This window comes from Triturus cristatus, chromosome 7 (genome assembly GCF_964204655.1).
Source record: "Triturus cristatus chromosome 7, aTriCri1.1, whole genome shotgun sequence".
Lineage (NCBI taxonomy): Eukaryota > Metazoa > Chordata > Amphibia > Caudata > Salamandridae > Triturus > Triturus cristatus.
In genome coordinates, this window is record NC_140590.1 from 205955192 (window position 1) to 205970417 (window position 15226).

The window sequence follows — 15226 nt, forward strand, 5'->3', positions numbered from 1 at the left end:
TGTCTTGAAGATTCTCTTGCAGTCGTGGCAGGCACTGATCGGGGGTGTCAGGTAGGTGGACTGGGGGCAGGGGAGGGGGGCCTTGTCGTCCTTCCACCGGAACAAAACAGGAAGCACACCCAGGCTCCCTAAGCCAATCACAACGCTGCTGTTATCTTGCTTCCAATATTGCATGCGAGGGGCTTGAATTAGTTGAAACAGGTGGATAAGAGGTCTTGTCATCTCGTGATTTTGCTATCTTAGACGCGCCATACATGATCTGTTTGAGCAGCTACGAGTCATTGGTTTGCATTGAAGATAGGTAAGCATTGGTTTGAATATGTTTTCGATTATCAGTATGATATGTAGTATGTATTCTTGACTGCAGGGCTCGCTGTACAATGGTTGTGGTATTTCCATTAAAGTGCCAGAGGTAGACATTGCAGTGGAAGTGGCCGGAACAGGAGTAATGCTTGGCATATTGTCATCAGTAGAATGAGTCATTATTGCCATATATGAAGTGAAATATGCACTAAGTAAGACAGTGTTTCTAATCCCAAGATAATGAGCAGTAGAATGCTAAATCCTTCCACAATTTATTAACTTTTATACATTTTCATCTCACAGGCAGAGATTTGAAAGGCATACTTGACAGAAACAATTTCTGGACTGTTGGAGAGGGCGTGGTAGTTTTAGCACCTTTCCGCTTGAAAAGATACAGAAAATATACATTCCTTGAATGTAGAGTTTGTCATTTGTGAACCCTTGCTTACAAGAGCCAAAATGAAAAGCAGGTCAGATAGGATATCTCAAATACAGCAAATACAGAACAGGCCAATTAATACATGGGTATATACAATTCCTATGATAATAGCACATTCATTAAATCCAATAAAATCAGTATAATCATAAAAACAAGACAAGATCGCACGCCATTGGTCAAATAGAGTCTGATTCCCAAAATGTGATTTTCAGTAGTATAAAATATACTACAAATTTCAATTCACAAAGTATATGTGGAGTTTTACTCCTCCACATTCCCTATACTTATGGGTCCGGAAATCTCTGCCCAACTGTGGAGTCTCTGAGCACTTAAGTATACATTTTAGTAGTAAATGTGGGTGGGAGTGAAGGAAGTGTGTGAGAAAAGGGGCAGAATACTGCAAAAGGAGGTGGGATTAGGGAGGAGTCAGAGAAGTTCAGGCAGGGTCAGGGATTGGGTTAAGGAGAGACATCATTGACCCACACAAGAGTAAGCCACCTGCATTACTATGGGGCTGGTCACATCTATGTTACAATTATGAAGCAAGTTTACAATCAGAGGGCTCGATTCGTAAAGGTAACATACACTTTGAGTAAGTTTAATAATTGTTGGTATTCACAAACTGGATTTCTGTAGTAACTTACACTTTTGTAGTAATTTACACCTTTCTAGTAAGTCCAGCACTACTAATGGCCAACCACTGGTATTGCAACCCCCTCCTTAATGGAGGTAGAGATTTACTGCAAAAGTATTATAGTGTGTAGTTTGTGAATCAGGCCCGGACTTTGTGAAAACTAAAAGCATTGGGGCAGATTTATAATTATAACGGACTTGCGCCACTTTTACGCCGCCGCTGCTTCACTTTTGTGACGCAGCGGCGGCGTAAACCCTGCGCCATGTTGCGCCCCATTTACAACGTGACGCATCTAGGGAGATGCGTCACGTTGTAAAGCTTGCGCCACATGTGGGCGTACCTGCACAGGGGGGGGTTCAGGCACAGGAACGCCTCCGAAAAGTGGCTGAGTGAAATCTACAAGATTTCACTCAGTCACTTTTCCGGCCATGCTGCGTCAAAGCCCTGCGCCTGCTTGAAGCAGGCGTGAGGATTGACGCAGCATTGTAACAATAGGGCACCCCTGAGCCTTGCTGGAGCTGCGTCGTGCTTGTGACGCAACTCCAGCAATGCGCCAACCATCCGCCATCAGATGCGTCACGCATCTGTTTATCCTTGCGCCACGATGCGCTGCATTGTAAATGCGGCGCATCTATTGTGACGCAAGGGTAAACTTTCGTGACGCATCTTTCCTGGCGCATCCCTGCTGATTTGCAGGGATTCACCAGGAAACATAAATATGCCCCATTATACTTACTACAAAGTGTAAACATACTCAAAAATGTAAGCTACCTTTCTGAATAGGGCCCTTAGTTCTGGCTAAGCTGCTTTGCAAATCTAAGTACATACACATTAGTGATTTTCTGACAATCTCTCAAATTCGGAACTTTAATGAAGTGTTACATATGGGTTTTTTTCATTGTTCAGTTTTAATCTTGAATATAAATGTCCAATTTACAGTCGATTTACAGTACACTTTGTGTACATAAATCTGGCACACTACAAAGCAAATACAGTTATACCCCAAATTCTTACTGCCACAATGACTCTCTTTGTTCTGAACTGAGCACTGTTTATGTTTATTGACTTTTTAGATTACACTCATCTTTCTTGAATCAAAGTGAACAATAATTGGTATATAGTGAGACACTGCATCATTGTAAGAAATTGGATTATTATTTGGGATAGGTGACTACCCACCTCAAAGAATATTCATAGATCTTGGCAGGATCACACTCAAAGTCACTAAATTGACCTCAGCTCACTCCTCTGCTGGCAATGGCACAGAGCAGACACTAATGTATTAATGCAGTATCAAACAGTGATAAAGTCAACCTGCGTAGTAATGAAAATACCGAACAGCGTTTGAAACATCAAAGAGAATTTAATAAACAAAATTGCACCAAAATGACAAAAATCCAATAAGTTGCACCAGGGATGTGCATTTTGTAAGTTAAAAGTACAGATAGCACAAAGAAGGATAAAGTGAGAATGATAGTCAATGGTCATCGTAGACTGTGACCAAGTCAACTTTTTATGCAGACCATAATGGCTGCCACAGGTTGGATACACCAACTAGGTTGATCCCAAAATCTAGACCATGGGATTTTACCTTCTCACTTTAGTCCTTTAACTTGCGATCTACCACAGAAGTTCACTTCTAAAGCACCCCCAGGACATCGAGGGAGACTCTTAGAGAAGGGTACCAGGCAGAAGCCAAAGAACAGGATTCAGTCCTGGTCCTACTGCTAATGCTCAGCTGGCTAGTTGCAGGAAAGGCCTCTTGTAGCTTGTTGTATCACTGTGGCTTGAATGGGAGGTCAGCCTTATAAACCATTGTAAGAAAATGGGTTATTAGTTGGGTTAAATTGTAGTCCATCACAAGTAATAATGACACTATACTTGTTGGATCCATTAAAGGTTTTAGTATTTTAATCCTGAGCTCAACCCCGCTTAACCAAGGCACACAGCAGACAGGCTTAAGTGAGAAAAATGTGTAAAGCACTTAGAATTACAGAAACAGTTCAAAGTCGAAATACAACATAATACACACAATCCAATTCATTAAAATTGAGAATATTTTAGTTAGCAAAAAGGGACCAAAATGTCAAAAATCCAACAAGGGAACTGGAGATATAAATATGTAGTTTCAAATACAAATAGCACCAAAAAGTGCAACACGCCAACTGCGGGCAGGTGTCAAGTTTAAAGCTAACCACAATGGAATGTGGAGATAGACATCAGCTTGATCCCGGTCAGAAGTTTTACCTTCTGACTAAGGATATCAATCAATCAATCAGTGAGTTTTAAGCGTGCTACTCATCCGTGAGGGTCTTAAGGCGCTGGGGGGGAGGGGGGAGCAGCTCTGTTCAGTTGAAGAGCGAGGTCTTGAGGGTCTTCCTGAAGATGTGCAGGGTGGGGGAGCATCTGACTTTGATCGCCACTTTATTCCAGGCCTTGGCTGCAATGTAGCAGATGGTTCTTCCACCTATTCTTGATCTACGTATGAGCGGGGGTTAGACGAGGGCCAGGTCGGAAGATCGGAGGTTCCTCTTGGGTACGTGTAAGGAGAGTCTATCGTTGACATAGTGAGGTCCGAAGTTGTGGAGGCAATTGTAGTAGTGGGTGAGTATCTTGAAGATTACTCGCTTCTCAACGGGGAGCCAGTGGAGGTCTCATAGGTGTTGGGTAATATTTTCGTTTCGAGGGATGCTGAGGACGAGTCTTGCTGTGGTGTTCTGTATGGTCTGGAGTTTGTGGAGCACAGACTTTTTGATTCTGGCATAGAGGGCGTTTCTGTAGTCCAGTCTGCTGGTTATGAGTGCTGGGCTCCATTTGAAGTTCTTGCGGAGGATGCGGAGGGTGTTGTAGCAGATGGAGGACATTATTACAGCAGTCATGATGGTGGTACATGGAATGCCAGACTGGCGGTCCACCCACAGTATTAAAGCATTGGGGGTTGGATTACCACAGAACCACTGCAACCGGTGGGATCCTTGATCCTGCGGAGGTGGTGCAGCGGTCAGAGGCTGCAATGTTCTGGTGGTGCTGGTGCGGCACTACCAAGCATATTGTGAGTTGCCTCACTGCTATCCTTTCAATGGCTGTGAGCCCGCCATGGAAAGGATGGCAGTGAGGAAGCTCTGTATGCATGGTTGTGTATATTTTTGGAACCCCTGTTCCTGTACGGAAAGAAATGCACAACATTGCGTATTTCTTTCTGTGCAGGAATGGGCTGCGGTAGTCTCACAGCGGTGCATGTCTAAGGCAACCCTATGTGCCTTAGATAGACAACTCTGCGGCACCTCTGGAGCAGGACAGCCTGACCTGGATTCCAGTCGGAATCTGGCAGGAGATCTAACTATGGGTTTGGGAGGGGAAATAACCTTTACAATGCAGTCATTACATCGCACTACCATTGCAACGCAGTCATTACATCGCAACATCCTTTACATCGCATGTCATTAAAACGCAGCCATTACATCGCATGTCACTACAACACATGTCATTAGAATGCATGTCATTACAACGCATAGTACCCTTACACTATCTGACACTTACCCTACTGTTGCACTCACTGGAGTTAGAATACTAATTTTTACCCCTACACTATCCAACACTTACCCTACTGTTGCACTCACTGGAGTTAGAATAGCAATTTTTACCCCTACACTATCCAACACTTACCCTACTCTTGCACTCACTGGAGTAAGAATAGTAATTATTAGCCCTACACTATCCAACACTTACCTTAAATGCGATGTAATGGTATGCGTTGTATTGGTATGCGCTGTAACGATGTAATGGAATGCGTTGTAAAGGTGGTTTCTAAAAATGCGATGTAAAGGATGTTGCAATGTAAAGGATGTTGCAATGTAAAAACTGCGTTGTAAAGACATGCGTTGTAAATGTATGCATTTAACATCATACATTTGTTTGGGAGTCTTGCAGCAGGGCGCTGGAGCTGGAGCAGCGGCCTGCTGCAAGACCACCAAAATCATGATCAGGCCCTTAATCTCAGGAATGGAAATCAAAAGTCATCAGCTGGTCAAGGCAGCAGGCCTTTACCGAGATGGGATCTATGTGGTCAGATAGCCATCGGCGGATGTCCAGGTGAAGTTGGCTTTTGGCACGAAAGCTCAGAGAGGGAGAAATTCACAATTTGCACACAAGGAATGTCCCTCGTTGGCTGTATACTTTCGGCACATTCACCTGGTGAAGAATTCTACCTTCGAACTTAGAGCCTGATTTATTTTCTTTTTTTTTAAGCCATCCTCCATCAGGGTGATGGAGTATTTGACTCCATTGCACTGGTGGAGGTCCTGACTGGCAAATTTATACATGTCTATCAGAACTGGACACATTCAATGCATTCACAAAAACCACCGTCAAGGCGGTTCCTATCAATACATTGTAACATGCGCAGTCATATGGCAAAGGTACCATTTTTTCTCCCCCCAAAATAGAACCCCAAAGTGAGAATTTGTTTTTGTAAATAAAAGAAACGTTGCCCATTCACTATGGAACATTTTGGAATTTTTACTGCCCCTTACTGCAAGGGTTTTCCTGGCAGTGATGGACAGTGAAAACTGTCTTTTATCTCCACACCATCTAAATTAGCTTGGAGGGCATACATGCCAATCTCCGACGGCCCTTACTCTATCCGGCCTTTGGAGGGGACTAACCACAGTGGATATGGCATAGTCTCTGTCGTGGTTACACCGACAGTCAAAGCACTTTTAAATCTGTCAGGCAGATCATGATGTTGGTAGGAATGGTACTCCTTTGCTGCTGCGACATAGTACCCTTTCTACCAACATATAAATTAATCACTTATAACTGTATTTGCTATGCAGTGTGCCAGATTTATGTACACAAAATGTACTGTAAACAAACTATTTTAGTGTTAGGCAGGAGGAGAACACTGTGACACTTATCTAAGTGCTGTAGGACCTCCGAAGCACTACTTAGGAGTCAGGACTCACTCCAGTAGAAGCCGTTAGCAGAGTCCAGGGCAGGTCCAGCTGGAACTGGTCAAACTCTTCATGAAAGGGGGCATCTTGCAGCATTTGTCTTCCTGTAGCTTAACAGGAGGTTAGGCAACTGATCCTGAGAGTCCACTTCTCAGTTTTGGGTACAAGAAGAAGCAGGTCCAGCCCTTAGGGTTCTCCTCACAGGTCATAAAAGCAATATTCAGCCTTTCTTCTGTGTTCCACAGGTCCAGAGATGTTCTGAAGAGGGTATTGGTGGTGCCACATTTATTCCAAGTGGCACCCTGTAGGTGGTGGAAATTCCTGGTCACTCTCTAACAATGGGGTAAATGTTAGGACTTGCTGAGTTGTTTTACTGTAAACTATCACACAGTGCCCCTCCCTACACAAAATCAACATGAAAGAACCTTCCTTCTCCTGTGCAGAGGGTCTTATGCCCATCCAGAGGTGTGGCTATCATGATGGGTAAACTCAACCTTGTGGTCATTTCTGACTAGTTCGGAGAGCAGCTCCTCTGCCAAGGGTATTGGTGCCCGCCTGGATAGCTGTACAATACAGGGGTCAGTTACAGGTGTGAGCTACATCTGCGGTGTAAAAAATAAGCAACATTTTTTACACTGGGGTGTCTTAGTGCCAACAGCTGAAACCTCAAAGAAACCGGTGGGTGGTCAATAGGTGCACTTTACCTTGTGTGTGATAAAAAGAGCTATGTTTTGAGCTCTTTCCTAAAACATGGCAGACTGGGCTGAGATCTTAAGGCCAGAGGAAGAGAATTCCAGAGTTTGCCACAAAGATAGCGTAAACTCCTGCCCCCATCTAGTTTTCTTTATATGGGGGACTTTTACCAGATGTGCTGATCTGGACGATATAGCCCCTTGTGGACAGTACCAGAGGAAACTCTTCTGATGGTAGTGCGAGACCTTTTCATGCAGGGTGTTGTTAATGATGCACAGTGCTTTAAACCTAATCCTATCCGCTACAGGTAACCAGTGAGGGGCTTGTATATCTTTAGTGACGGAGCAAAAATGTAGGCAGTCTCAGAAGGCGGGCTGCCGCGTGTTGAAATGATTGGAATTTGGTAAGTGCAGCTTTCATAATGCCTAGATACAAGGCATTACAATAATAAATTCTGGATAGGATATGTGCAACCACAAAGTTGTTTTGAAGAACCAGAGGGATGAAAGGGAATACTTTTTTCAGTGATCTAATAATAAAGTAACATTGGAGGTGGTATGATTAATCTGCTCTGACCATGCCAAGATTTCTAACTGTTGAGATAGGAGTGGTTAATGGGCCGAAGTTTTCTGGCCATCATGTTGAGTTCCAAACGTTAGTGTTCTTACCAAAGAGAATCACCTCGGTTTGCTCAACAGTCAAGTTGTAAAGGTTTTTTCGCATCCAGATTGATACTTGAGTGAAGCAATATTTCAGATTTGAAGCAGTGGGACCATCACCTTCAGGAATGACAATAATTTGTGAATCATTGGCATAAGTAACAGCTGATTGAATAAGCTCTAACAGAGTAATATATATATTAAACAGCACTCGGGATAAAGATGATCTCTATGGGACTCCGAAGGGTAGTGAAAAGATGTTAGATTTGAACCCATTTAATTCCACTCTTTGCAGTCTGTTAGTTAGGAATGAGCTGAGCAGGGCCAGGGCTGTGCCATCAGTCCTGATTCTCTCAAGCCGCTTGATAAAGCCCTCATGATTAACAGTATCGAATGCGGCTGAGAGATCGAGAAGGATCCGGACCGCTCTTCCCCCCTCATCCTCAAATTTCTTCAGAGTCCTCCACTAAGCCGGACTCGGTGGAATACTGGGTTCTGAAACTATGTTCATCCTGGTTCAAGGTTTCATTAGTCTCCAAAAATGCAGTAAGATCCTTGCTCATTGCCTTTTTCAAGGACTTTAGCTGGAAAAGGCAATCAAGATTTGACATTCAAGCAGAGTTTGCCATAGTAATGTCACAGACCCCTCTCTGCGTATTCTTTGAGGTTTAGAGGAGTCGTCTCTGCCCATTCAGGTCAGCCTATTGCTTGCTCCTGGAAAAGAATTTCACATCTTTTTCACAGCTATTCAAATGCTAATCCCTGGCTGGTAGAAGTCGAAGAGCAAATGCAAATTTAGACTTCCCAAACTTCAGAAAGATTCTTAATGTTTATGAAACATCAGACTTCACCATTGAATTGGAGTTTTAATAACTATTAAAAATAGTTGTTTAATTCATTTTCTAGTTAGTCCCCTTCCAGAGATACGATCATAGGATTTGTAATCAGTACTCTGGTTTTTACAGAGGACAGTTTTGCCGGCCAAAGTAAAAAATAGCTTTTGGGTGCTAGTCATTGCAAGGAGTTTATTGCTAGGTTTAAACATGCCTTAACTTGATTTACCATGCTCTCTGCCTTGTGACTACAAGGCCTACATAGGGGGTCACTTATTAATAATTAAAGGTTAGTTTGACCTGCAGGTAAAATTGCCAAGTTTAAACTGCCCCCATTCAGGCTACAATGGTAGGCCTTAAGTCACGTTTATACTACCACTGTAGTGGATGGCACAATTAGTGCTACAGTCCACTTTTGGCATTTACCTTCCAGGCCCTGCCCTCATCTTGTACCAGATCCTAGGGACTTGTAAGTAAGTTAAATATATCAATTAGGAGCGTGTCAATTTGAACATGTGTAAAGGGGGAGCACAGGCAATTTACTACTGGTTAGCAGGGGTACAGGACACAATGTTATAACACCAGAAAAATATAGGGTCTAGAAAATTGCACAAAATATGGGGTGACCATGCAGAAAAGGTGGGTTTTCTACCGTTGATATATGTAATTCCATGTAACATTATGTCATGCCTTGTCGCTGTTCATTGTTTAAGAGCCTAATGATGGATTAGCCCAATTGAGGTTCATACAGTGGGGTATTAAGTTTTGCAATCCAAGCCCCCATCAGTCTCACTCTTAGCTTGACTGTGTTGTCTGAATGCTTTGTCTTCATAATGATAGTGCATGCTTTCTTGCTGACCTTTAAGCATTTTAATAAGTGGTTCTAAATCATTGAATTTATTTTCCATGTGACAGCTAAGTACAGTATAATGGTTAACACATAAAAATCACCACAATGGAGTTGGTCTTGCAACTTACCAAAAATCCGCACAAAGATGATGAGTGTGTGTTGTGCCTTTGGATTTATTGTATGGGTTCACAGTATTCTAATATTCCTTCATAATGTAGGGCAAGATGCTGGGTAATATACTGTTTGCAAACTGTAGTCACAATTCATACACTGACATTCTGCAACCCGTATCTGATTTTGCATACCAATCTCTGAAATATTGGGCCAATTTGTTAAATCACTATTCGCAAGGGGTCGCCAAATGAACGAACTATTGAGATGATTAGGTGGGTCAGAATTTGCAACCCCCTGCCTTTGGCTAGAAACACAGAGATGGTGGTCTGCAAGGGGCAACAGACCACCCACCATCCAAGGGTTTGCCATTCCCAACTAATTGTTTTTAAAGCAGCCCGTGTTCCTCAAAGGAACCAGTGCTATTTTTTTTATAAAAAATGAGTCTGGTCTACAGACAACTACCGCGGAGGCTGGCACCACCATGCTCAAGTCCGGATTTGTAAGTCCGCTGCGCCCTTGTTTTATGTGTTGGTAACTGTACAATGGCTTGTGAGTGGAACTGCACCAGCAAATCATTGATATATTGCATACTAAATTGCAGTTTGGAAGAAACACCCTTTTGTGCTTCTTCCCAATGACAATTTGCTATAGGTAATACAATTTTTTTTTCATATTTTTTCAACTTGCAAACATTTATATTCAAACAGGAATTTACTCGGCTCTTATTGCCATCAGGCAAGATGCATCGTCTTCTTTTAGTGTCAGCAATAACCAGGATTGTCTCGTGTGGTGTCTTGCAGGATAATCTGGGGCGAAGAACCTCTCTACCTAAAGGGTCAAGTGGTGGTCTTTAAATACTAAATATAATCAGGGATGAAAGCATCGTACATTAATTTCAGGAATGTGGTACATTGATTAAGGGTGCCCGGAGAAAGGATCCTAGACATTTTGTATTAAATGATGGGAGACAAGGGTACTTTAATTTGAATTACACCTGAAATATTGATTAGGGAACTCTTATTCAAGACTGTGTGTCTCATCAGGTGTTATATCTAGGTCATTATCGGAATGACTTGACACTCTCTCAGTTCTACGAATTATAAAGGCGGACAATATTCATGTTAGTATTGTTTATAACAGATATGACCGTGATTGGGGCATAGCTCATGAGAAGTATTGTCCAAGATGGAGTTGGGGGCCTGATCGGAATGGAGTCAGCCTTATAGACATGAGGGTTTATGTATGAGAGCTTTGTGCCACTTTTGCACCACATAAAGTGGTACATGCATGATGCAGGGCCCTGAATCAGATTTATAAAACCACACAAATCCAACCTGCATGGCTTTGAGTGGCCTCATAAATCTTGAGTTTGGCAACACAGCGCAAATCACTGTGTCGCCTTACTCTGTGCTCAGGAGGCGTTCCATGGGCATTGCGGATGGTGTTTCCATGCAACACCCATGGATTATGACGCTGACACAGATTTACAGAATCGTTTAAACCTGGGGAAGCATAATGAGGAATGATGAGGAAAAATATGTTTATGTCTCCTTGTTTTTCCTCTTTCTATGTGTGCTGCAGTCTAAGAAGAAAACGCTTCTTGCGATTGATTCTGTGCAGGAAGGTGTCCCTTCCTTCACAAAAGCAATGCTGCAAGCAATGTAGGCACCCTTGCGCCACAGACCAATGGTCGCTACATTGGCGCTAGGCTGCCGAAACAGTGCCAGTGCAGGGAGAAAGGACAGGAATGCACCGTATTGCATAAATACGGTGTATTCCTGCCCTTTCACTTTGGCGCAGGGCAGTGCAGCAAGGTGACTTGCTGCACTACCCTACTCCAAAATCCAGTGAACGAGGGCCTTTATGTTAGTGTGGTTTGAAATTATGACATAGCACTGTCAATGCTGGTGTAGATTTCCATGTGCAAAGAATGCTTGTGAAATGCTTGTGAGAAAGATGCATTTCTCTCTTCAGTTGTATCAGGATCCTGGGTCAAAGATATTAAACATTAATGTTCCATGATATGTTACATATATTGTTATTAAGGATAGCATAGGTTCATAACAATATAGAGCACATCTGGGATTCCATTACTCCTGAATTTGGAAGAGAATTACCTGCTGAAGTGTCTATGGGTTGCATCTATTCTAAAATAATGTTTCTATGAGTGTGCTTATCAACAGCGACACACTGTAGTTCTGTGCACAGGGTAGCTTTTTAAATCATGTCCTAGTAGTTTGCCCCCATTACAAGACATATTTATTATCATGCTCAGTTCATTTAATGATCTAGCTTAAAACTAGAAGTGATACTTTGAAGCACCCATAGCCGAATACAGATTTTTGCTGTAGGGCAGTGCTGCAGGCCTTCGTGCTGCGCTGCCCTACGGCAAAAGAAAAGGGCTGGAATGTGCAGTATCTATCAGATATGGTGCATTTCCCCTGTGTTGGCGCACAATGGGTTGCCATGCACCAACACAGGCACCTTTGCACCGTGGTGCGAGGGAGCCTGCGTTGCGGGGAAGATTATTTTTGTGCAGGTAGGGAAACCTCCTTCACAAAAACAATCCTAAGAGGCCTTTTCCTCTTTCTATGTGTGCTGCGCAATGCAGCACAGAGAAAAAGGAAAAACGAGGAGCAATACAGATATTTCTTCCCGTTGTGCGTCCCTTACGCCTCCCCTGGGGAAGCATACATGTTTGGCGCTGCGTCAGAGTTACGATTTCTCGTAAATCTGAGACAGTGTACCAAAGCAACGGATGTTGCTGGGAATGCCCCCAGCAACACCCTTTGCACGCCCCTCCAACAAAGAAAACAGCGTTAAAGGGAACATCATTTTACAAGGCAGTATTAAGCCAAAAAAAGTGGCTCAGTGCTGCTGGGTGAATATGGAGCAGGCTCCTGCGCCACGAGTGTCACAAAAAGTGACGCAGCGGCGGCGCAAAGGGCTTATAAATAAGAACCAGAGTTTGTAACTGCAGTTTCCCTTGAAAGGATGGATTGTGCTGTTTTAAAGCTGTTCCAATAACTTTTATTATCTTCTTCCACAGAATGCCCGCCACGCCAACATTTCTCAAAGTGTAAGGCGGGTTGTCAACGAAACTGTGAACATCGAAACCAGAGGCAGCGATGCAACGCCAGGAAATGCGTCTCTGGCTGCGTCTGTGATGCTGGGTTGATCCTGGAGGGATCTCATTCCTGTGTCCGGAAACAAGATTGCCACTCTTGTCCAAAAACTGCCTATTTCAGCGCTTGTGGTGGGGCATGCCAGAGAACCTGCCAGAACCACGGAAAACCTAGTGCCTGCCCCATGTCATGTGTTCCTGGGTGTGTTTGTAAGGCCGGACATGCCTTCCATAATGGCAGGTGTATTCCCACAAGGCAGTGCCCTAGGTCTTACAGAGAGTTTGGTTAACTAAAGAAGGAAGCATACGCTGATTGCTTATGTTTCCGAGAGCAAAAGTCAAGCGCTCTATGCTTCACGTTCATGAAGTCTCTCTAGCAGCTTCTTCTCCGCATAAATCTCCCTAGAGCGGATCCGACCTCTACAGCCACATTGGGAATCGCTAGAGCTTGGCCACATTTTAAGTGACAGTCCCTTGATCGGGGTGCCCTGTGTTAACCCAGGTCCCTTAGTTCCATCTCTAGGGAGCTTGAGGACAACAGGACATGCCGCCGCATATGTGTGGATTTTGGCATGGGCCCAAGAGCACACATCAGACAAGCACACCTTTTCCAAACCCCAAGGCAAAAGATAAAAAGTCTCAACTTTGTGAAAAGATCAAAACAGAGGGTAGTATTTATGCATAAATAGAATGAACCAGGGTGGAGCTGATGACATTGATTGCTTGATTCCTTCTGTTCAAGGTTTGCTGTGCAGAACGGTCCATACAATTGGAAATCCGTGTTTACAGCACATAATGTGACATGTTTCTGTTTGCTTCCCCCGTGATAGATTTTACTGGGATTGTTCTGGTGAAATCTGTTATGGGAAAGTTGTGGGACTGTTGTAAAAAGCACACCCCAGGCAAATACCCCATGTAGTCATAAACACACATCAGAATGCTGATCCATGTGCAAACCTGTGTTTTGCTCATTGGTCAGAATGTCCCCACTAGTAGTAGCAAGAGTGATGATAGTCATTTCAGTGACTATCCATTAATCGTGTGGTGCACAATTACCGAAATGACACTATCACACCGGAGTGAGTATTTAAGAATCATTTGGGGCAACAATCCCACTGCAGGAAGGAGCACGGGAACAGCGCGATGGAGAGGGGAGCCAGTGGCTGCGGGCCACTGCTGTCCACGTCCTGTGGCGTTCAGTGCTTCTGTCTTAGAGCAAAATAGATCCACAGGGCCATTCTGGACCGAGGGTGTGTCTTGCACTAAGAAAATAGCACAAAATGCTTGATTACACTTTTCACACAATTGTGCATAATTCAGAATAATTTTGCGATGATTATGAGTAATTGCGCTGGAGAGAATGATGCCAAGTGCGCCCACCCCTACAAATGACCAACACCGTGGGTGGCTTACAGCAATGTCATGCGCTCTTCCTAAGACTGGTGGCCGTGGGCAGCATTGACAACATTTCTGCAGGATAGATATTGCTCCCACTATGATCTCCAAGCACCCAGGACTCTTGCTAGCAATCCAGGTGATTCCCCGCCAGAACTGTCCATCAGTAATGTTTGAATAGCTATTGCTTTTAATCAAATGGAATTTATCTTAAGGATTTTTTTTACACTGACAGTTCGATTATTTTTAATCAATTAGTTCAAACTTTACCTTGCAAATGCTCGCTATGACTCTAAGCTACTCTCTTTCGCCCCCTCCACATTTGGTTCCCACCTCTGTGGATCCTGTCTTATTGTTGTTTAATTTGTTTATTATTCAGTGCGTTCTCCCCCAAATCGAGTCGGTTCACTCTTCTTATTGTTCAAACAATATCATTTTACAGTGATTGATTCGAATGAAGTATATTTAAAATAACCGCATATAACTTTTTGCAATAGATTATTGGTAACAGCAGACATGCATGAGTTATAGACAAAGAAACTGCTTTCTTATCATTTCTTTTCATTATGGCCTCTACACCCATCAAAATGGGGCATCCAGCTTTACGCATTTACAAGATTAACTCTGAGTAACGCATAACCTTAGTTTAATAATTCTTTGTTATGGTCAAATAGAAGTGGTTTATTGCCAGACTTTGTAAACATTTGATCTGCTTCAACGCGCTGACAAAAATAAAGATTTCATGCAACATTAATCAAGATGTCTGAAATGTTCTCATTGAAATGTTCCCCATGATTTAAATGGGCTTCTCACAGTCATCAAGGAATGAATGCTGTGATTGGTTATTCTTAAAAGCTGGAACCTGATCCATAAACTGGAGAGGATCGCAATGGATATCAGTGCAATAGCAAAACGAGAATGCATGCAGTGTCGTCCTTCGCTGCATGGGGCATCCCCTGAGGTGTGCAAATGTTTATATTAATTGAACTTGAACGCAGGGGGCGTGGCCTGCTGGAGCAGCTCAGCAAGAGTGTGAACTCAGCGAAAAGAGGCTCTGGGTGCACCGATGCCACACACGCCACCTTTCCTGATTGGTGCTCAGGTTTAACCATTTGAAAAACTGTGTTTACCAATTGCAGTCTGTGTCACTACTCGCTAGGAGAATGGAATCGCGTGTATTAATTCAATTTCAAGCAAACCTTCGTAGACCTATTTAGGTTTCGCTTGCGC

The 15226-nt window shown here is 43.3% G+C and overlaps 1 long non-coding RNA gene across 1 annotated transcript in view; it reads left to right on the forward strand.

Annotated features, from left to right (window-relative positions):
- The window catches only part of LOC146809226 (uncharacterized), a 64768-nt gene extending 52127 nt beyond the window's left edge, over positions 1-12641 (forward strand). Inside the window, exon 3 of the long non-coding RNA XR_014966380.1 lies at positions 12527-12641. This is a non-coding gene — a long non-coding RNA (uncharacterized LOC146809226). The remainder of the gene's footprint in view (positions 1-12526) is intronic.
- Positions 12642-15226: the final 2585 nt, after the last annotated feature.